Source organism: Crinia signifera, chromosome 5 (assembly GCF_055691185.1).
Source record: "Crinia signifera chromosome 5, ASM5569118v1, whole genome shotgun sequence".
NCBI classification, from domain to species: domain Eukaryota; kingdom Metazoa; phylum Chordata; class Amphibia; order Anura; family Myobatrachidae; genus Crinia; species Crinia signifera.
The window spans coordinates 318,732,989-318,757,610 of NC_139221.1; the positions used below are offsets into that span (position 1 = coordinate 318,732,989).

At 43.9% G+C, this 24,622-nt stretch overlaps 1 protein-coding gene across 1 annotated transcript in view; it reads right to left on the reverse strand.

Moving 5' to 3' along the window:
* Nucleotides 1–24,334, reverse strand: part of ST3GAL1 (ST3 beta-galactoside alpha-2,3-sialyltransferase 1) — a 114,751-nt gene extending 90,417 nt beyond the window's left edge. Inside the window, exon 1 of the mRNA XM_083144884.1 lies at nt 24,168–24,334. The gene's annotated coding sequence lies outside the window, so the exon portion shown is untranslated. The remainder of the gene's footprint in view (nt 1–24,167) is intronic.
* Between the last annotated feature and the right edge of the window lie 288 nt (nt 24,335–24,622).

Genomic DNA, 24,622 nt, shown 5'->3' on the forward strand with positions numbered 1-24,622 from the left:
TAAAATTAAAGCAATTATTTTGCATCAATTTTGGGATGTGGACTCAGAGTCTGGGGCAATACCTGAGAAAATCCATCAAACTAACATCCATTGATGTACTCTTAAGAGCGCATTTGATTAGTATCGAGACACAAGGTGTAAAACAAAAAAAAAAGGGGGGGGGGGAATGTATCAGGTCTTTTAAAGAGGACAAGTAGAGGTGCAACCAGAATCTAGCAAATTTCTAACATTATGGCTAAAAATCGCATTGACTGGTCTGGACCACAAGAACGTCTAGGAGTATTTATACTAAACGAAATAACACCAACATACCCGCGCTTCCAATCCCCTGCACCAGACTACCTGAAGGGAGGGAGGTTCCACTCTAGCTGAGCAGTTGAAGAGTGACTGACGGATTTGCCTACCTGAACAGCAGTGATGGGACGTTCCATACAAACTGTAGAGTCAGGGATGTCTCTGCAACAGCTGAAATAACAGACCTGTAACTGATCAGTTCACTGTCCATAAAACAAGTTGGATTGGTTTCAGCTGTAAACCACCACAAAAAAAAAAAAATACACACCACACACAACCTACACACCGCAGTTTGCAGTCTAGACCTAAATGCTGAGCGATATATCGATCGGTGCCCCATCGCATCAGCGACCAGAGATGGTCGCTGATGAAAAAAAAAAAAAACTGCCGGGGGAGTCCGGCAGTGGAAATCAGCTGGTTGCAGGAGCAAGCTCCTGCGACCAGCGATCACTACGGGCAGAAAACGGGAGCGCGCACCCGGCGTACACTCCCATCGCTGGCAATATGGTCGCTCAGCGACCATAATTCCCGCGATATTTGCTATAATCGCCCCCGTGTGTACGCACCATAAGCTACGTTATCAGCGTAGCCCAACGGCTGCCTTACTTGTGTAGTTTCACGGCGGCAGCCTAAGCTACGTCATCAGCATAGGCTGCCGCCCTGAAACTACACAAGTAACTACCGTACTGTTGCGGGGAACTGCATCTCTGTCCGTGGCATCTCTGGCAAGCCTAGTCAGTGCCTCTCTCACACCGCCGGCGCCATCATGATCCCCTCTCTTTGGCGGAGAGCAGATCATGCTGGCGCCGGTGGAGAGGCGCTTCATCGGTTTGACATGCAGGAGCGTCTCAGACGCTCCAGCAATGAGACACTCCTGTGTCTGAGTAGCTATTTCGGCAGGGTACAGAAATCCTGCCGACAGGGTTAGGGGTTCTGTAGCGCGTGCGTCTCCAGTCCAAAGAGGGGGTGCGGACGCAAGTGCGTCTCATTAACAATGAAGGAGGCATTTGCCAGTGCGCCATGTTACATAATGGCAAATGCTTCCATTTGAAACCCCCACTTATCCACGGCAGCCCGAAGTGTGGCGAGCGCAGCGAGACCCACGTTACGCATCCTCCCAATCTTTTCATACCCCAACTATCCACGTCGGCGTGGAGTCGATTTTATATAGTGTGGCGAGCCCCGTAAGGGGGCACGGAATACATGTAAGGTTATCCGCGTCCACTCGCCACGCTTCGGCGGCTCGCCACACTATATAAAATCAACTCCACGCCGAGGTGGATAGTGGGGGTATGAAAAGGCAGGGAGGGTGCGTAATGCGTGCGCTCGCCATGCTTCGGGCTGCCGTAAATAGTGGGGGGTGTTTCAGAAACACATTCACACCTGCCATATCATACATCTGAGACAGTAATGACGACATGTGTTAACTTGTAACTGGATTTTAGTTAATAAGAAGAAGAATTAAAGCAACTTAACACTACGCTACTTCTGACTGACTACGCTGGCCGCAGGAATTACACTGATTCTGACAGGGACGCTACGCTGACGGCGTAACTGCCGCTGTGAAACTACACAAGTACCGACTATTTTTCTTTGATTTCCACTAAACGTGAATGCGCATCGGGATCGAATCTGCATTGAATGCAGATTTTGACTATATAGTCAAAAATGTTATGTTATAATCTAACCGTGTTTACATAGCAGGTAATGAATTCTTAGCTATAGCGGTTCTCCGTGTTTACAGACGTAACATAAAAAGGCTTGTGGTTTAGTTTTGCAGTTTCCTGGCTGCACAGATGGATGTGAACTTTGGGCAGTCTAGTAGAACGGCAGGGTCAACACAAAGAGCAAGAAAGTTTCCTTTCCTTTTTTGGTGGTTTCACAAAAAGAGGTTTGGTTTACGCAATGTAACATGGTCACATTAAGTGGTTGTAAGACGTGTTCTTCTGTATAACTAAAACCATACAGTAGGAGATACAATATATTGTAAGTTATTCATTTATTCTGGATACTCTTTTATGCAATGGTTAACTCCACCCTCTCCACCACCAGGTTTTCTATCATCAAATCAGCACAGCTTCTTTGTGATTTCATGAAAGTGGGAGGAGCCAGTTTACTGGGAACATACAGGCTTAAGTTAAAAAAGAAAAATGCAAGTGAGAGGGATAAGAAGCGGGAAGTTTTAAACAGAAATAATAATAAAAAAAAATATATATATATATATATATATATATATATTTGCAAAAAAGATGGAGAAAAACGCACCAATGAGCCAGATATAAACAACACTTTTACTTGTACTTATGCTCACATACATAGGGGTTTAAAATCATATGCTTGCCAGCCACATGAAACATCCGATATCTGCACGAGATGGTATGCCGGATACACAGGAAAGGAAGCCGCTCAGCCGCCGACCAAGGACCCACGGACTCAGCGCTCACCGCTCTCTGGACAACAGCCGCACATGCAGGATACACCGGTGGACAGATGGACGTCTCCACGTCGGACCAAGTTAGCCACGCCCAACGCGTTTCGTCAACAGGAAGGACTTCGTCAGGGGGTGTGGTTATCCCAGGTGAGTATCAGGTATATATAGCACTCAAACATTTCTTTTCAGGTGCAATCGGTTCAGCTAATTTATACAGACTAATTGGTTCTGGCAGGCATAGATATTACAAACATACAATGAATAATACAAACATCTTCAATAAATTGTCGCCTCCCATCAAACACATATATGATTATACAAATATTAAAAATATTCTATATCTAAATCCTATATATAAAAAAATTTTTATTTATTAAATAACTATATAAAAATACATAAATATAAATATATCTAAAAACGCATATATATATATAATGCCAAAATCTACGGAATATATATCATATATGATTTATATTAATGATGGCGTCAACCTGTACAAAAAAATATATATATATATATACACACACACACACACACACACACACACACACACACACACACACACACCTAATGCTGGGTACCCACTGGGTGATATTTGGTTAATGATATATAGTACAAATTTTCTAGTGTTTACGCTAATTGTCCTCTGTACATGCAGCTCGATCTTGAATATCTATTCAATGATGCATGTACAGTGCAGGCATACCCTCCAACATGGCCCATTCCATTAGGTACAAAATGCTCGGTTTCTGGACTTCCCTGCCAGTTGCAGTTAGAGGTGGGGCTGTAGCACAGTCCAATATTCAAATAGGGGTGCCACTCCAAACATCACTGTCCTGGACTCACTGGCAGTTGATGCGACACCCTCCCCCTCTTTGAATTTTGGACTGTGCTGGAGTCCAACCTCTGTAACTGCCACTGGCAGGGAAGTCCAGGAACAGCATTTTGTACCTACTGGAATGGGTCATGTTGGAGGGTATACGCAGGGCATCAGGTGAGGTCCCTCAACGATAACATTAAAGATATTGGTCAGTGTATATGCGCAATATCTTTCTCCCGCGGAACAGCCATCTAGTATACAGAAAATCAGCAAAGCCGGGATTTGCCAATTTGTACCCAGCATTAAATAACAGCAATATTTCAATATTGAAGATCTAAAAATCTTTGCATCCCACAATTTCCAGCGCTCAAAACATTATCGTCTCCTAAAGCCAGCGTTGGGTTACCGGCTACACTTCAGAGGCACACTAACCTGCATAAACAGGGCCTCATACCCATTCTAATTAAACACATTTAAGCAATGCAGGTCGCATTATCCATTAGAAATATCATCAGGCAACGCAATGTTACAAACTTGTATAACAGAGCAGAAACGGGCTGGGAACCGTAATGTGCCCATCAATGCCTTAAGTCTAACAAAAATATCCCGGTCTGACCATAGATGGCAGCAGCGCAATAGCTGAGACAAGTCTACACAAATTGCTAGAACACCAAAGTGTGACGACAAATCTACGTTCTCCGGTTTGTAAACACAAAAAGGTTTTTTATTGATCAATTCCAGTCAAAGCCACACAAACTCACCAATACCCCCATATATACACTCGGGTCATCATCTGGCAATATGACTGGCTTAATACAGTTAGACGCCCATCCAAAGACTGTTCTAACATGCAGATTCTCAAACTCGGTCCTCAGGACCCCCACACAGTGCAGGTCTCCTCACAGTTAAATTAACGCCACCTGTGGATCTTTTACTAAGTGTCAATGAGTAATGAATGCACCTGTTGGGTGACCTGGAAAACGTGAACTGTGAGGGGTCCCGATGACAGAGTTTAAGAACCCCTGTTCTAACAGATCGCAGCATTGCACAGTGGTTTGTGGTAGTAAAACGTAATGCAATGGATCACTTTTGAAATGAGAAAGTAGCATCCTTTCACCCCCTATGGACTCTTAGGAACTCTATAGCATAATACACACTGGTTAGTAACAAAACCCGCTGCGTACACGTTCAAGTCATATGAGAGGAAGTGGGTGCAGCCTGTACATTGAGCAAAGAAAGAACAACTAGTCTACATAGAATAAAAAAAACAGACTCAAGACTTTACTGTTTACTCAAGCATTTGTGTAATTCCTTTAAGAATAGCTTATGAAAAGCTTTTCTGTACTTCATGGTTCCTTTACCGCATTACATTCATTCTGTTAGGTGCCTTGAGTCCTATTGGAGAGAACTATATAAAAATGATTATTAATATTATAAGACACCTATTAAAGAATACTGCAACAGTAGCTGGTTAGTTGCTTCCTTGAAGTCACAGAAGCCATCCCCCACCCAAATCTTATCAGACGGTAGGAACATTGTTACACATCTCCCCTCATAAACCCCCTCCGCCATAGGCTGCTGTTTGCATAAATTACATTTCCCTCCAGGTGCCCATGGTCAGCGCTCTGGAACCTCAGCCTAATCTGCCCAATAATGGGATGATGCGTCACAAAGGCATAAGGGAACAGTCACCATATACTCCACTTGGAATGCAAGCTTTATTATATAAATACATTTAGACCTGGTCAGAGAAATAGCCTCATTGGTGTTGTAAAACTACACATCCCAGCATGGCCTACAAGGCTAGACAAACGTTCTTGGCAACAGTCCTTGGAGAACTAGGGTACGGAGTTTCGGAATCAGAAAGGGTGTGGAGTTTGTATCTTCTGAGCACTTGCTCAGGCACAGTATTATACCTGGGGCTCTAAATGAAGTGAAGTGGGGCCCTAGGGGGTATATTCTCCAGGCTCCCTGCTCTTAGTTGCCCCCCTTAATCCAATTTCCAGCGTGTCTACATGTGCAGTCACGTGGTATCAGGTCGACATGTACTACATCAAATGAAAAGGTTAACGTTAGTTATTTGTAATTTTTTCCATTGCAGGAGTTTTTTCTACTTTACATCCCATGGGGTTAAAAAAAAAAAAAAAAAAAAAAAGAACTTTAAAAACAAATGCCGACCTAGCCAGTTGTCCCTTTGATACACGCCCTAGTCGCAAGTGGAATTTAGCACAGTGGCGGAACATTGAGCAAAAACCACAAATAAGTATTTTTAGTTAAAAAGGCGCCACTTGGGATCAGTAGCGCCGTACATAGGGGGGGGGGGGGGAACAATTACAAAAATTTAAGAGTACACAGAATATAATTTCGCACAAATAAACTTGGAGCATGAAACAATTATGTAGAGAATACAAAAAAAAGAGGAGGAGGAGGAGAGGTCCTGATCGAACACACTTACCATCTATAGGGGACAGGGGGCGGATTCAACAGTGGTGCAGACTGCAGAATTCTTGTGCAGCTCTGTATAGTTATATCAATATATACTGGAGGGATTAAAAATGAAGTAGATTGTTTTGGGACAGTGTAGGCGTTCTACTGCCTGTAAACCGCTATCCAAGATAAACATCAGGGCGGTGTACAGGCTTATCTGGGGTTAGTGTATGGTCAAGTTTTCACAATGTATAAACAAGAGAGTCTTTCCTTTATGCTGTCACTGCAACTATTTGATGAAAAAACAAACCATCATATAAAAAAGGATTAGTGGTGGTCCTAAAGTCCAGGTTATAAAATCGCCGACATATTGTTTGTCCCCTACGGGAGGAGGCAGCCTGGTCGGGACAGTGGGGTATGAGGTGCAGTGTTGCTAATGTGAGTAACAATATAGCCATCCCCCCCCCCAATGCATTATGGGGCAGGGCCACAATCCTACGCGAACTATAGCTTCAGACCCCGTACCACTCACTTTGGACAGCGGTATCGGGGTGGAGATTTGGGCAAGCATGCCACAGGTGAGACTTAATTAGTACCTCAGCCAGTGTGATTTAACAATGGTTTCGGAGTTAAAAATATGCACTGTGTGAAAGGGGTTCAGACTGCACCTGGAAAAATGACCTGGAATTTAAAATTCCAGGTTGCATGTTTAAAAGGGGAACGGAAAGTTCTGAAATGTTTTTTGAGAAAAAAAAAAAATTGGTATTGTAACTGGTAACTTAACTATATACCCGCTGTACCAATCTGGTACAGAACCACAGCTCCAGCAAATTTCGTCCTAACACAAACAGCCGGGCAGAGTCGTCACAGTACCAGTGTGGGCTGACGTGTCAAATGTCCAGCCACAAGTATCAGTTACCGGAGTGTTTTGCTACTGCAATTATTTAAGGAAACCAGTCTTGCCTCAAGAGCTTGCAGTTCCGATTTACTGTAATACAGACATGGAGAAAAGAAAAGAGTCGTTTTTAGAAGCGAATATTTTGGGAATTCTAAACCAGGATTCCGAGCCATTATTAGGGAATCATTAGATAGGAGCCAATTAAATATCAAGCCTCAAACACTTGTCCGGATAGAAAATACAGAGCAAAGCAGAACTGGGACAGGGATCGTAGATTGGGGGTACATGAAGCCTCGGAGAGCGATAAACTGGATGAGCTTAAAAAGGGCACAATTCAGACCTGCACACTCGGCTGTGTTTACTATGACAATGATACAATGGATTTTGGGAGGCCATCTTTAAATTAACTCCTCCCCCCCACTCACAACAGACTCCATCTGCAAACATCCCCTTTTGCGCCCTAAAGTCCCTTTGTGATGGTACAAAGAGCTGGAAATGAGCCTTTCCGCCCCTCCTGGAATTCCCAGACAGACAGTTTATGTACATACCTAGCTGTAGGCATTATAATAAGACACAGGCGCTGGATGTATGCAGGAGACAGAGGCGGTGGAGATGAAGGAAATCCGCTCCGCACTTCAATAAGGTCACACAGGCTTCAAACGCTTCATGCATCGCCCACAAACCGGCTTTGAAGCTGCAGCTACACACACACACTGTATGTATAACTTTACTGTCATACAAAAGCAAGACACTTGAATACTAATTGCGGCTTTTGTGTCGCCTTCAGTATCCAGGCGCCTCAGTGCTTGGATGTACAGAAGCCAACCTATTTGGGTTATTTAATACCAGACACAAACCCAGGCCCCAATGGCTGCGGCTGCAGAGCGCCACGGAATCTGCTGCGCTATATAAGACACTGTAACGGAATCTGCTGCGCTATATAAGACGCTGTAACGGAATCTGCTGCTCTATATAAGACACTGTAACGGAATCTGCTGCGCTATATAAGACACTGTAACGGAATCTGCTGCGCTATATAAGAAAGTGTAAATAATCAAATAAAATAGGTCTCATTTAACCTGCAAGTCCAACATTTCCCTAAATGACACAGTTTGAAGCAGGAACCAGACTAAGGACCGTATTCTGGTTCACTCGCAAAAGTAAACTCACTCATTAATGGATAAAACCATGTTGCACTGCAGGTGGGGCAGATGTAATGTGCAGAGAGTTAGATTTGGGTGGGCTGTGTTCAAACTGATATATACAGTATACTGCAGTGTAAGAATAAAGCAGTCAGTATTTATCCTGCACAGAAACAAAATAACTCAGTCTAGACTGACTTTTACTTGAATCGGACATGGGCGAATTCAGGGCGGGTGCTGGCGTCATGTGACATCGCCTGCACTTGACATGCCAGAATTCTCATTGGGACACCAAGCGTTTTTCTGGACGCACCCACAGTATTTGCGGGCACGGCCAGGAAATGCTGGGCATTCCATGGGTCATCCCCCTGCCCACCCCACCACGGCGAGTAGGACACTTGCCGAAGGCGTTTTGAGGGCGGTCTGCGTATGTGTATTTTCACCGATACGCAGGTAGAGAACCGCAACATGGGTCCCAGGCCATACCAACATGCGCAGGGCAGGTTCTGGTTGACCTGCAAGAGTGCAAATTCGCAAACAAGTGAAGCGACCAGAATTACCCCCAAAGACTTAGATCACACATGAAGCGGCACATCAACAATATACACACACACACAAAGCTATTTAAAAGTATTGTTCTCACTAGCACCTTGAACAAGAAAAGGATAAAACTGTTGAATTAGCGCTAGTGTTGTTCCCATAAAATAATAAGTCTGTGTGATGTCACAAACAAGTCCAAAAAATGTCACCAATAATGGTTCCAAGGTAGGTAGGATTCCCAATCGTTGAAAATCCTCCAATAACCATGTCCTCTCAGCAGTGGTATAGAATATGAAATGACACAATAAAAAAGAAATAGTGCATAACTTTTAAAACAGTGAAATTTAATAAAGATGTGCACTTACAATTGATATGCAAATGAAAGCATATACAGGTTGAGTATCCCGTATCCAAAATGCTCGGGACCAGGAGAATTTTGGATAACGGATTTTTCCGTATTTCGGAATATTTTAATATTTAAATGATGTATTTTGAAGTATCTTGCATGTATGTTGTATAAACACATAAAATACACAAATATATTTTATTACCACATAAAATACACACAAATATATTTTATTTGTTCAAAAAACAAGGTTTTTAAAACATGAAACAAAAATTGTGTACTATCTCAGATATTGAATTTGAAAGCCAAGCAATCATTTTCTTGCACATATATATTGCCAGTTACATATCATGTCCCCAGTGATGCTGTTACAAATGTCCCCAGTGAGTTTTTAGCAAAAAAAAAAAAAAAAAAAAAAAAAAAAAATTTAACTTTCTGGAATGTATGGTTTTCGGAATAATTCGGATAACGGATACTCGGATACGGGATACTCAACCTGTAGTTAAAAATCGCTCAAGGCAAAACTGCGGTCCAATATAGAACTCCAGGGTACAGAGTCCCACCAGGTCCGGATACTAGCAGAAGCTGGAGCCTTGGATATCCGCAACAGAGTCCGTGATTGATAAATATTCAGGCAAGACACGCCAAATGCATTTCGGACCAAAGGTCCTTCCTCAGTAGCGTGTCAGATACCACAATTGTACTTCCTTATATATGGTGGGCGATTAGGATCAGAAACACATTATTATTCTACTTTTATTTATAAGGCGCCACAAGTGCTTTGCAGAGCCGTACAAAGGATCTACCTATCGGTGTACACAATATGGCTGTGCGTTCCAACCTATATTAGAAGGTGCGTTCCATATACGCCGCGGCTTTGAGAGAGAAGCACTTCCGCCGTTCGGCGTGTATAATATGGCCGTGCGTTCCACCCCATACTGCGGGTGCGTTCCACACACGCTCTGGGATACGGAGGGGAGTGGGAGTGCTGTAAGACTCTTACCAATACATCACTAGCACCTTGACAAAGGGGTTCACACCTCGAAGCGTTGGTCCTTTTTGCACTTCAATATAGCACGTTTTATACAGACTCCTGAGTGCCATCCTTATTCCATCCTGTACATACCCTTCTGAGGAAGGGCACCAGGGCAGCTGACCATTTGGAGGAGTGCCGGGCCGCATACTTTCTATATAATATACTTACAGCATCCAGCCAGTAAAAATAGAATATCTGGATGTACAGGTAACCCTGTGCAACGGCAATTTACAAACCACCATATACTCAAAACCAACGGACCGCAACACTCTGTTGTTCGGGTCCAGTCACCATCCCAAACCATTAAAAAGAGGACTGCCAAAATCGCAGTTAATGAGGGCAGCTAGAATATCCAGCACCCATACAGCGGCTTTGGAAAGCACCAATGAAGTAGTTGAGAGATTCGTTACAAGAGGGTACGAGCTCAAGCACTTACAAGTTATGCAAAAAGAAGTTTTGGCCAGGCCTCGTGAGGAGCTATTGAAACCCAAAGTCCGCCATCAGAGCAACGTTCTACCATGGAAACAGCAATTTTCCCTGTCAAGCCCGGTAGTACAGAGGGCCACCACAGCTTTATGGCCCATAGTCAAAACAGATGTGGCTCTACCAGGCCTGTGGAACATGAGACCAATGGCCTGTTACACTCGGGGACATAACATCAAGGACAGAGTGGTCCACACGGACGTAACGGGCTTTGATACACCTCCTCCACCAACTAACTTCTTGTCAAAATCTCCCGGGTGCTACAGATGTTTAAGTTGCACCACATGCAACAACTTAGTGGTATGTAAGTCATTTAACAACCCCAGCAACAATGTCAGCATCCCAATCAAACACGTGCTCACTTGTCTGACGACTCATGTCATTTATTTATTGTACTGTCCTTGCCATCTGTACTACGTGGGGCAAACCATCCGGACCATCAGGGATAGGACGGCTTTACACCAATCCGCAATAAATAATGCGATTAAATCAAATTCTGCAGAACAACCAGTTGCCCAGCATTTTTTGGAGGCTGGACATACTACAGATCTGAGGCTCATTCTCATCGACCACATTCCTCCATTTCAGCGTGGAGGAGATAGGGATGGAACGTTACTCAAACTGGAGTCAAGATGGATTTTTAGGTTAAAAACCACTAAACCATCGGGACTGAATGGAAGATTTAATTGGAGTGTCCTGTATTAACATATACTTCTACACAACGTGTCCGCAGCTAGTTGTCACCATTCTGCCGGAACATCCTGGACCTGTGGCCAAGCGCCAGTTACACAATTGCTACTTTAGCCATACACGCGCTGATGTATTGTGTCATCAGCATATTGGTTTATAACTGTCACAGTATTTTGCATTATTCATAACCACGTTCTGTCATCCACAGGATGACGTCCGGCGGCTGGGGATGTCGGCTTGATGCGTCTCCCGGGCAACGGGAGCAGGAAGCTGACGTCAGGCACTCTGGATCTTACCCTTGTTGGGGGCAGGACGGCGTGCACCCAGCCACCGGACGGACACGCCAGGTAAGAAGTTATTTATTTGCTTTTTGCACTGACAATTTTTTGTTGTTCTCTGCACATCCAGTCTTGAAGAAAATGTCGTGGTGACATTGAAACGTCGACCGACCTATTTGATGTGCATGTTTGTTAGCATGATTGCTATATAAAAACTAATATCCTTTGAAAGTCCTTTGGAGTGACGCCAATTTCTTCCACTATACTTCTGGAAGGCACCCAGGGCATGTGCATGTATGTGTATATTATATATATATATATTTTCACACATGAAGCGGCACGTCAACAATATACACGCACACACACAAAAAGCTATTTAAAAGTATTGTGCATGGAGAAAGTACAAGTCGCACTGTGCAGTAGATAAATACTGCTGCAGGGCACAGATAGCAGCGTACAATAGCTCAATACAAAGAAGGGACAGTGATCAGCTGTACAGTTATATAGCCAGTCTTGAGGCTTCTTTATACACTTGTGCTGAGAACGCTATCCAATATGTGCCAAGCAGGACATCGCTGCTGGGAGGGCAGGACCCAGAGGGGGAACCGGCATAGAGTGCATACACACTTGCCGATACCAGCAGCGATGGAGCGGGCGCAGTGACAATGGGGCAGATGTATTAAGCCTGGAGAAGAGATAAAGTGGAGATAACATGGAAGAGTTAACGCACCAGCCAATCAGCTGTGTTTGAAATATGACAGTTGGGATCTGATTGGCTGGTGCGTTATCTCCTTCCACTTTATCTCCAGTTTATCTCTTTACCAGGCTTAATACATCTGCCCCAGTGTCCATTGATTGGATATAGGACACATGTCGGAGTGCCACCGTTTCTGAATCTGCATAGAACTAAGAAATGCAGCGACTGTGGATTATTTTCATGTCAAGTTCCTTTACATTTACGCCATCAACAAAAACTGGGTAGTGTAACCTAGGTCGCGCCTTTCACACTGTGACCTAACCAGGTCAGTCCTTGTCATAACCAAAAATAGAGGGAACTCTATTGAGGTTGACCTTTTCATGCACACACACACACGCACACACACACACACACACACACACACACAAAACAACCAGAGTTGCCTGGCCAAAATCCCAGGTCTGAGATGTGCTGTGAAAAGGTCTTCGCGGTACTTGAGGATAGCGGTTTACAACCATTGGTCTATAAAGAGACTCCAGTATGCTGCCCAATGAAATTCTTTAAAGAAACCCCTAGGAATTTAATTAAATATATATTTGTTTAAAAAAAAAACAAAAAAAAAAGCATTCTAAAAACTTCTATATAAATAATGTCTGACCGTTTCTTTTAGATACAAACGGTCCATGAAGTGGTTAATCCGCAGGTCATATTTAGGTTCTGTGGCTAAATGGAAGCCTGCATTTCACCTGGTTTTAAAATTGGCCACAAGCCTAAATATACATCAAGTATTAAAAAGAGCATCTTAGCCAATACAGCTGCATGTCCAAGGACCCTCAGCGGAGACATTGCAAGTACGATCTAGATTAACCTTCTCAGTGCCATTGTTGCTGTGAGATCCTCAAAATATAGGGTTAATGCAGTGTATCACAGCTAGATAATGTAAGACGTAAAAAACGATGAGCTAATTTTTCCAATTTCACCTGCAAAACCAGAACACATTGTGGACCAGTCACATGATTTCATCTACAGAACCCTCCCTGTAGGATGTAAGGTCCTACGAGCAGGGCCCTCTGCCCTACAGTTGTGTTTATTGAACTCCATACTGTGTATATTAGGAAGCTCCTTTTCCTGGCTGCACATTGCTCAGTACGGAACTAGCGTAAGCTGAGCGAACTTGGCACAGTAGTGTTATACACTGAAACCGCTAAGAGCAGGGGAGGGGGGAGTCCAGTTGCTGTGGAACTACATATAGCAGCATGCCCTGCTACAACTGTTCTTTAGGAGAGCTGGCTAAATCAGTGGCAGGTCATGCAGGGATACAACGTCAACCGCAGCGAGGAGGCCATCGGATTGAACACCCCTGAACGAGGGGAAATCCTTTCATTAACCCTTTCCTGCGAGGATTGCTCAAGTCAGACTGGAACGGACATTTGTGAAAAGCATGCATTAGATTCGGCTTTATTTTTTACACCAATTAAGAAAAAACGAGGCGGAAACAAAAACCATGAAGAGGAAACGTGAGACGAGAAGGGTGGATTATGCAGCGTGCCCAGAACCGGAGTCTCTCATAACCAGATTGCTTGGGACTAGAAGCATATTGGGATTTTGTGTGTTTTGGAATATGGTCAATCCAGAATGAGGAATCTTTGGGATAGGACCCACATGTAAAATAACAGAATGCATTGGATCCATATACACAACGCCTGAGGTCATTGTATACAATCTTGTTATCATTTTGTGCACCTTGAAACCATAGAACAGGGTATATGGTTGTTAGGTCAACAGCTGAAACAGGTCAACATGCTTAAGGTCGACAGTCAAAATGTCGACACGGGGTTGTCACTAGAGGCGTGGAGGGAGAATAGTCTGCCAAGCGTAGTTCAACTCCATGTCAACCTTTTGACCCAATCCTTAAAACAGAGGGTCACTATCTCCAGTGAATATGTTATTCACAAACCGTACAATTACTTTCCTAATTCGCGCGTCGCTTTCTCCTCTGGTGCCTCTAGCAAAGTCTGGTCTGTATCACAGTGCTGAGATACAGGGCAGAGTGCGATCGAAGCACAAAAGCAGAGACCGACATGCCAGGCAGGAAAGAGGAACTGCGTGGGTTGTGGCAGATGCAGGGTGATAGAATGAACACAAGGAAAGGGTCGTGATGCACTGAAATTGCTTATGGAAAAGTATTTGGGATGGAATGACTTTATATTGCAAATCTTTATTTCCTTGATAATTCCACACGCTTACTTACTACAACACGATACTCTTACATGAGAAACTAATACCCCTTTCACACTGCACTTTTAAAACGGTATATTGCCGTTTTTTTTCCATTTTAAAACGTTTAAGGCTGCAGTGTGAAGGTGCCAGAGTTGATTTACCGGTTAAAGTTAACTGGTATTTCAACACGTTTAAAAAGCAGAGTCCTACACGTTTCAAAGCCGTTTTTTAGGCAGTGTGAATGGCTCTATTTCTATGGCTTGAAACGTGTCCCTTGCGGGTTAAACAGGTTGAATGTGTGAATGGTATTAAATGCTTTTTAAAACGGTTTTCACCTGCAATGTGAAAGGTCTTAAGGTTCAGACCCGTTTTAAAGTCCCATTTAAGAATACAGGGTCAATACCCGTTTCTGCAATGTGAAAGCAGTGTAAAAATCAAACTCGGATTGTGCAATTATGTTAGATGTAGGTCTGGACAACTAAATAGAATGTGGACACAAAATAATTATTTTCCTTTTCACTGCCCAACAATGCAAGTGTGTGTGCGAATACAATTACAACATTTAATAGCTGGTTACACTGTAAGCTTATCAGTGTATTAGCTGCGGTGAACATTGACTATTGTTTTGGGGGTTTTATTATTCATTAGCAGTTTCTTATATAGCGCACACAGATTCCGCAGCGCTTTACAGAGAATATTTGACCATTCACATCAGACTCAGTAGAGCTTACAATCTATATTCCCTACCACATGTTTTATTGGTTGTTGTTTAATTAGAAGATTAAGTGACACATAAAAGCACAATGGTTGCAAAATACCCAGATATATATCCTAGAGGCTCTTCATCAGAGTTGCCCTCTGGGATATTAAAGTTTTCCACTCTAATTGTTTTGGCATCGTTTAGTGTCTGCCACACCCATAATCTCTGCTGGTTAAATGCAAGGTAAATTGGCACATGCATTCCCAGTTGGTCTATGGTAAATCAGTCTCATTTAATTATGGTCGTGCCCCCAACTCTAAAGCTGGCCATACACCTGAACGATGTGTGCAATTTTGACAGATCGTGTGCACGATCCCGCGGGTGCACACAGAGAGTGATAAACAGCCAGCCAATCAGCTCGTACCTGTCATGTTACAGGCTGGGTTCAAAAACTGACAGGTAGGAGCAGATTGGCTAGTTTTTTTTACAACTTTCCAATTTTTGAAGCTTGATACATCTGGTTGTGCCCCCTAGTGGGTCAGGGACTGGCGGGAATTACATTATCGGTCTAAAGCTGGGTACAAAATGATGCAATGCCGGCAATTTCCCTTGATCTCCCGGACAAACGGTATAGTGCATACACACTGTGTGATCATGCAAACGATTGATTCAGTGGCCACATCCAGGACTAGTGGTTGTTAACGTTAACAAATCTCCCGGCTTGTTCAATAGAAGCGACTAGCCAGTTAGTTAAAGAGGGTCACTGCCGGAAAGTTTCTCAAAAGAGAAATACGCCTTCAAATCAAAATGAGAAAAAAAAAAAAAAAAAAAAAAAAAGTACCTTCTCCCAAAGGCTTACAATCTAATATAAAATGAGTTCTATTTAACATTAGGCATTCACTATATATAGAATGGACTGCCAGTTACATAGTATTAGATCCTGTAGCACCTGTATGGGTCCCTGATCCACAGAACTAAATTCCCTACCATGTAGTACACTGTGCCAGGAGCCAGTTAGGCAGTGTCCTCGAAACACTGCCAACTGTTGGTAGCGAGTGAAACTAGATATTTCTCACTCACACATGCACAAACACAAGGTAGCAGACTAGCTTTCGAAGCTTTTGCATTGTAGATGTATAAACTAAAGCTGGCCATACATCTACAGATAGATTGGCAGATCTGGCTGGAACAAAATCCTGGTAATGGATGAGCGCAAGTGACAGTTGACCATTTGCTTTGAAATGCTGGAAAACTGACTCAGATATTACCATGTTTTTGTTCCAACCAGTCCAATCTGACAAATCGATCTGTAGATGTATGGCCAGCTTTAGTTTGTAACAGCATGGCTAGAATCACAACCCCTAATCGAGGAGGTTCACTTTCTGACCAAGTACTTTGTGTGCGGCTTAAAACTGTACAGTTTTCTCACACACCCAAATAATGTTTAACCCTTGGGCAGCTAAATATATAGATTAACTGGAGAGGGATAAAGTGTCAGCCACTCTGCTCCTTACTGCTACAGGTAGTATTGCAGTCTGGCCGTATTTACAAAGTTACAATCAATGACTCATCAACGATGTTCTGGACAAAGTCTGCCATGACAGCTTCCCGTCTGTATGCTTTATCTTTAGATTGTAAATTCCTTGGAAGCCTGTTTATCATAGGTTTGTAAATAACACACAATATTGATTATAATAAATGCATGCAGCAAACTGTTCTACATATTGCCACAATAAAAAAAAAAAAAAAAATTTTTAAACCATTACAATCAGTACCGGGACATGGCCTAATGAGGTTAGTGAACATATACATATGAAGGGGAATTCAATGCTCCGACGGTGAGCAGTGCCGATAGCTTGCCATCAGAGTATTCAACGCACTCCCCTTCACTTGCCATTTCCACCTTGTTGGTTCCATTAGGCGAGGTGGAAACGGCGAGTGTGGCCATTAAAACGGCGGGGCTCACTACAAAATGCAGCAAACCTCGGTGTTCAAGGGGATCCTCACCGTCCTCTCACGGCGAGGATTTCTCCCTTACGTTGAATACGGGGAGCGTGTTTGATGGCGAGGGTGGCTTGTTTTTGGCGAGGAAAAGCCATCTTCGCCGTACAAACCCCCTCGCCGCCCCGCATTGAATACCAGCCAGAGCAGAATCACTGGTTGTCATCCATAAAGGGTTCCATTATCAAAATATTCTGCATCTCCTGAATCAGAAGAAATAAAGATCTAGTTTACGCCCCACAGCAAAACCGGCAACCAATAAAATGCTAAACGTTAACCCTTTTTAAACCCAAGTCCTGTATACTGAATTTCGGACACAGCTGCTAAGCGTACAAGTGCGATGTTGCCTTCACATTGATAAGGAATCAAAGAAGAGTCTCCAGCAAGAGAGATTTTTGGAATAATTTTCATCAATTTAGACAAACATTTGTCCTTTTCAAGGGTGATGTCAACTATTTCAACACGTTGACAGACAAAAAAAAAAAAAACATGTTCATAATGTCGACAACCTTAACTTGATAATGCCGACACAATTCAAGCCAAACCTTAAAGCTCCTATCGTCAATATGTTAACATGTGTGTCATCACAACTGCCGGCAAAGACTTCTAAATAGGGATAGACTATTCGTTTTGCAGTTAGAACTTCTATCTAGGACCCTTTGTTGGCACTGAATGATCTACTTTAACCCTTTGAGTGCCAACATCTGTGAGATGCACAAAATATCTGCTAAAAATGCCAGCGTCTCACGCATTTGTTATATAGATTCAAATAAAAAAAAAAAAAAAAAAAATCTATATATATATATTTTGTAAAAAAGATATTTCCTATATAAAAAGGTAAACATTACGATGAATAAAAATGTTCGCTTGCCAATTGTCGCACCAATTTTGACAAATTCGCTTGGCACTTAAAGGGTTAACTTGCTTGGGACTTTATAAAAACCTACACAGAGAGTGTGGGTCCAAACCCGCTATCTTGTCAAGGGCGTCATAGCGTTCGTCCCATCACGGGTCCAAGGGGCGCAGAACATGCGTAGGTCAGGAGCAAACACGGTTCACCTTGTACAAGTCACTCTTGTAAAACGTACAATAAAGCTTGGAGGTTTTCTAGCGAATGTTTGAACTGTACGGATGATCCAGCACTCGCTCGGGTAAGTGCTTGGAAACAAGTTAAAGCTTCTCTAACCAGCAAGTCTCAGCAAGTCACACGGTTACATAATCAGAGTACTTAGCAGCTCATTCAGAATGCCCATTATTCCAGCCAATCGGTACAGGCAGCAACAGAGCTCTCAAGAGTATGCAATTTGGATGTGATCTCCTATTAGCTCCAAGACCCCACAGACCAGAAGAATGGTAGTTGTCACAAAGTCAGTGCGCGTTTCAGTAAATACCAGATGCTATCTGCAGCGATGTATTGTGAAGCCCTCCGACTAGAAAGCCAACGAAAACTTACAGTGCATCCGGAAGTATTCACAGCGCTTCACTTTTTCCACCCTTTTGTTATGTTACAGCCTTATTTCAAAATGGAATAAATTGAATTTTCCTTCAAAATTCTACACACAATGACCATAATGACGTGAAAAACGTTTTTGGAAGATTTTTGCCAATTTATTATAAACGAAAGAAATCATATGTACATAAGTATTCACAGCCTTTGCTCAATACTTTGTTGATGCACCTTTGGCAGCAATTACAGCCTCAAGTCTTTTTTTTATATAATGCCACAAGTGCGGCACATCTACTGTTCCTTTGGGTAGTTTCGCCCATTCCTCGTTGCAGCACCTCCCAAGCTCCACCAGGTTGGATGGGAAGCGTCGGTGCACAGCCATGGTCAGATCTTTCCAAATACGTTCAATCGGATTCAAGTCTGGACTCTGGCTGGGCCACTCTGGGACAGTCACAGAGTTGTCCTGAAGCCACTCTTGTGATATCTTGTCTGTGGCTTAGGTTCATTGTCCTGCTGAAAGATCACCAGGACCACATTCCCCCCAGTCGGAGGTCAGGAGCAGGTTTTTATCCAGGAGGTCTCTGTACATTGCTGCATTCATCTTACCCTCTATCTATCCTGACTAGTCTTCCAGTTCCTGTCAATCAGCAACATCCCCACAGAATGTTGCCACCACCACCATGCTTCACTGTAGGGATGGAATTGGTCTGGTGCCTGGTTTCCACCCAACAGGACGCCTGGCAGTCATGCCAAATAGTTCAATCTTGGTCTCATCAGTCCAGAGAATTAGGGTTCTCATTGGTTGAGAGTCCTTCAGGTGGGCTGCCATGTGCTTTTTACTGAGGAGCAGCTTCCGTCTGGCCACTCTACCATACAGTCCTGATTGGTGGATTGTTGCAGAGATGGTTGTCATTCTGAAAGGTTCTCCTCGCTCCAGGAATGCTGTAGCTCCGACATAGTGACCAGGTTTTGGTCACCTCCCTAACTAGGGCACTTCTCCCCTGATCCCTCGGTTTAGACAACCAGCCAACTCTAGGAGTCGTCCTAGTGGTTCAGAACGTCATCCATTTACGGATGATGGAGGCCACTGTGTTCATTGGCACCATCAGATATTTTTCCATACCCTTCCCTAGATTTTGAGGTCTACAGACAATTCTTTTGACATCATGCTTGATTTGTAATCTGACATGTACGGTCAAGTATGGGACTTTAAATAGACAGGTGTGTCCTTTCCACATCATGTCCAATCAACTGAATTTACCACAGGTGGACTAAAATTAAGCTACAAGAACATCTTAACCCTTTGTTGCTTGATTTAAAAAAAAATTAATATTTTCATTCTTCTTGTGTATTGTACGGACAAGGAAAAATAATGGGGGAAAAAAAAATCACAGGCATAAAATAAGATTTTGAAAAAAAAACTAAAAAAAAAAAAAAACGCTCTGTAGCAAATGTGATACACCATGTAATCAGTGTTCCCTCTAAGCTGTGCGCACGTGCGCGCGCACACAACTTGACGAGCGTGCGCACAGACATTACAATTGAGCGCACAAACAGCAGTGGTCCCTTTTTGCAGTTGTGGACTCAATTAATGTGTGTTTCACCCATTAACTACATTGTGTGCAGTGTTTTGAATGTTTAAATGTTCAATATCATTTTGATGTAAAGTTTAACACAAATGCTGAACGTAATTTTCCAGTTATATATAAGTGACGCACAAAAATTTAAATTGGTACTCTTTACTTAGAAGGGCGCCCACGATTTTGATCGTGGGCATCGTTAGTAAAAAATCTCGGGCATTGAATGCACTAAAAAATCGGGTACGATCAACCGACGAGATGCCCGAGATTTCCCATAGGGAACAATGTTAAATGTCTCAATTGACCCAATTTTCCTGTTCAATGCCTCAATTGACCCGATTTTTCCATAGGAAACAATGTTAAATGGGCCACAGAGGCCAAATAGGCACCCTGAAGTGTATAATGGCCACCCGAATTGTTAACGCCACCCCACGATCAACGTCAACCCGATGCGTGGCGAGCGCAGCGAGCCCGCGAGGGGCGGCGGTACGCGTCCTACAACCTTTTCATACCCCCACTATCCACGTCGGCGTGGAGTTGAGAATAGAAAGTGTGGCGAGCGCAGCGAGCCCGAAGCGTGGCGAGTGCAGCGAGCGTACGCGGACAGCTGTGAAGCCCGCGAGGGGACGCGGATACCTGTGAAGGTATCCGCGTGCGCTCGCCACGCTTCGGGCTCGGTGGCTCGCTGCGCTCGCCACACTTTCTATTCTCAACTCCACGCCGACGTGGATAGTGGGGGTATGAAAAGGTCGTAGGACGCGTACCGCTGCGCTCGCCACGCTTCGGGTTGACGTTGATCGTGGGGTGGCGTTAACAATTCGGGTGGCCATTATTCACTTCAGGGTGCCTATTTGGCCTCTGTGGCCCATTTAACATTGTTTTCTATGGAAAAATTGGGTCAATTGAGGCATTGAACAGGAAAATAGGGTCAATTGAGACATTTAACATTGTTCCCTATGGGAAATCTCGGGCATCTCGTCTGTCGCATCGCACCTGATTTTTTAGTGCATTCAATGCCCGAGATGGGCGCCCTTCTAATGCTGGCCACACATCAGACCAACTTTCCTCCAACCATCCAACTAGTTGGTTGGACTGAAAATCTGGTACTGTTTGGGGGCAAATGTCAATAAGCAATGTGTTCACAAACTCAGGAGAATGGACAGAATTTATTCAGAGAAATTGTTTAAATCAAATAGGTCCAACTACAGTACATTGTCTGAGTGACAGTTGTTGTCCATTTTCCGATTTGGGAAACACATTACTTCATTATAAATTACATTTGCTCCTATCCAGTACCAGGTTTTTATTCCATCCGATCAACTAGTTGGTTGGTTGGAGGAAAGTTGGTCTGATGTGTGGCCAGCATAAGTAAAGAGTACCTTTAAATTTCCTTCCAAAGTTGCACAGCCAAAATCTTTTGCCGCACACAGCCTTCAAAAATTAGAGGGAACATTGCATGTAATGGTATATTTCATGTATATGGGTATATAGCAAATTTGCAACAAAGGGTTAAGGATGATCAGTGTAAACAGGATGCACCTGGGCTCAATTTTGAGCTTCATGTCAAAGGCTGTGAATACTTATGTACATGTGATATTTTTTTTTTTTATGAATATGCAAAAATCTGCCAAAACATTTTCACATTGCCTTTATGGGAGAGTGTGTAGAATTTTTTAGGGAACAATTAATTTAGGTACTTATGTAGTATCTGGGCTGCCGATTTTTTGATTGTATGCCTTAAGTTAAGGCATACAATCAGATGCGATGCGATGCGATATCGCATCGCATCCGATATCGGATGCGATGACCCGATTTTTCCATAGGAATCAATGTTAAAATGATTCCTATGGAAAAATGGGTCCTTTTCATACCCCTACTATCCAAGTGGGCATGGAGTTGGATATAAACCTGTGGCGAGCGTAGCGAGCCACCGAGCCCGAAGCGTGGCGAGCGAAGCGAGCCCCGCGAGGGGACGGTATTCGTCCCCTCGCGGGGCTCGCTTCGCTCGCCACGCTTCGGGCTCGGTGGCTCGCTACGCTCGCCACAGGTTTATATCCAACTCCATGCCCACTTGGATAGTAGGGGTATGAAAAGGACCCATTTTTCCCATTGAATTCCATGTTAAAATGGACTCAGTCCATTTTAACATTGATTCCTATGGAAAAATCGGGTCATCGCATCGCATCGCATCGAATCGCATGGTCGCATGCGATGCGATCTCCCGATCCGACCCGATTTAGAAATCGGCAGCCCAGATACTACATAAGTACCTTAATTTATTCCATTAAAGGGCTGTAACATAACAACATATGGAAAAAATAAACGGCTGTGAATACTTTCTAGAGGCACTGCACATGGCTTGCCATGACGATTAACCATCACCCTTCGGTTACAGCAGGGGTGCTCAAACTATTTTGCTCTGGGACCCCCATCAGACAATACAAATTAATACAGGACCCCAGCAAGTTACTACTGAATGTGTGAAGTGAGGTGACTGCTTTTGACAGGGAGGCAGTGGATAATAGAGGGGACGCAAAAGGGTGACAGGGTGATGGAAGTGGGAAGCAGTGGGTGTTTGCTTAACGAGTTATACCTTGTCCCCCTCCAGACACATTAGCCTAAAGATCAGCAACATGGAGTCGTGACCCATGCTGAGGTGGTCAGGACCCACAGTTTGAGAACCGCTGGGTTACAGGAACGGAACAGGTTCGTTTTTTGGCTATCAAAAACTTCAATGAAATAAAACCAGATGCGCACAAATACTTTGTTAATCCTACTAAATAAAAAAATGCAACAAATATCAGAGAAACCTACACCAGGGATACAGTTATACTGGGACTCATATCATGAAATATTAAATAAGACCACGTAAACCTTACACATAACGCTACGTACACCAGGGATGATCCGCTGTCACTTTTAATATAAAACAAAATACAAACAGTAACATAAAAACAAACCACAATGTTTTATACCACTCCATTAAAAAAGTGGGGGAACAAGTATATATTTTCAATCAATAGAGTCCTTTAGCTGGCTGGCTCATGTCAATGGCAATCACAGAGTTAATACTACCACCACAAGCCCCCCTCCCCACAAATTCCATTGTAAACTATCCCTCCCCGAAATCTGATACTGACAGCCAGACCCCCACAACAAGAAGCATCTGGTAGGGGACAGTTCCACATCCTGTAGCGCCCCCCCTCCTTAAAAAAAAACAAAAAAAAAAAAAAACAGTTACCAGCAGAGTTATTACAAGTTCACCGGTGACGTCATCGACAAAGTAAAACGCTACATTTAACCCATTCGCAACAATGCAGGGGAACAGATGGACTTGTATGTACTGGGAAAGAGGAACTGTTGGGAACCCGGGCAGTATCCAATGCAAAATCAGAAGAATCATTTTGTACCAAACAGATTATAGCTGTAAAGCTACAAGCTGCTAATAAGCTTGTGACTACAAGGATCTGAGCCCTGGGGGAGGGTGGGGGTCATGGGTTTACTGTGGCTGGTGCTATAGAAGCTTGGATCAGGCTGGACTCATATGTTACACACAGACCTAATGCCACATACTAAGCACAATCATACATGATGAGCACATGCTTGTGTCCCCAGCTGCTGTGTATTTCCCCAATGGTAAATACTTCGGATAAAGTTGTGGAAAACATCTCCCATTCCGCTACACGTCCCTCCAATCTCAGCAGGGCACAGGACACTGACCACCAGCAGAGAGGCCAGGCTTCTCCCCCACTCCGGACCAAAATGCAGCAAGCGGTCCATGGGTGGCTTTTCCACCTCATGCCCACAATACAGTCACCCCCACAGCGAGTTCACTTTCCCTGCCCCTCCGCTGTGCCCGATCACCTAGCCTGCCCAAGCCATGCCCAGTCATCCTCATTGCACCATATCCCAAATGCTGTTCACCAAGGCTGGCAGAGGGTCCAAGACATGCCACCCCATTAGCTCCCAGCCTGCCTCCTCCCCGCATGGTTACAGAGTGCTGGCTCATCCAGCCTGCTCACCCTGATGCTGCCAGCCTGCCCACACATGTCTAGCAGAGTCCCCCCTTTGTCTGAGGCACACACATCCTACAATGGGAGCACAAACAAAAGAGGAATGAGAAGAAGAGCAATTTACCAGCAGCAGCAGCAGTGAGTGCAGAGTCCTCCTCCAGCAGCCTCCAAGCACTGGCAGATTGCACAGGGATCCTCCTGCACAGGCACCTCTGCCCTCCCTTAATCACAGGCTTCTCCCTTGCAATGCAATGCATGCAGCCTCCCTGGCTGCGACTCTAATATACTTGCTACAGCAGCCACGTGGATTGGAGAGAAAAAGCTAAACATAGGAGGCTCAGCTCCTCCTCATCTGCTCCACTTCCAGCAGCAGCAGCTCCAGTGCGCCCCCAGCCCGCAGCACATTGAGCACAGGGGTCCCCCTCTCTCCATCTGGCTGCTCCTCTAACTGTGCACTGTGCATGGTGAAGCAGCACTGATGCGGTGTGGACTGTATTGCCTGGACTGTGTGTGTGATGCTTGTGGGTGCAGACCCCCGGAGACAGTGCTGTTCATATCAGGAACATACAGGTTTTGGAG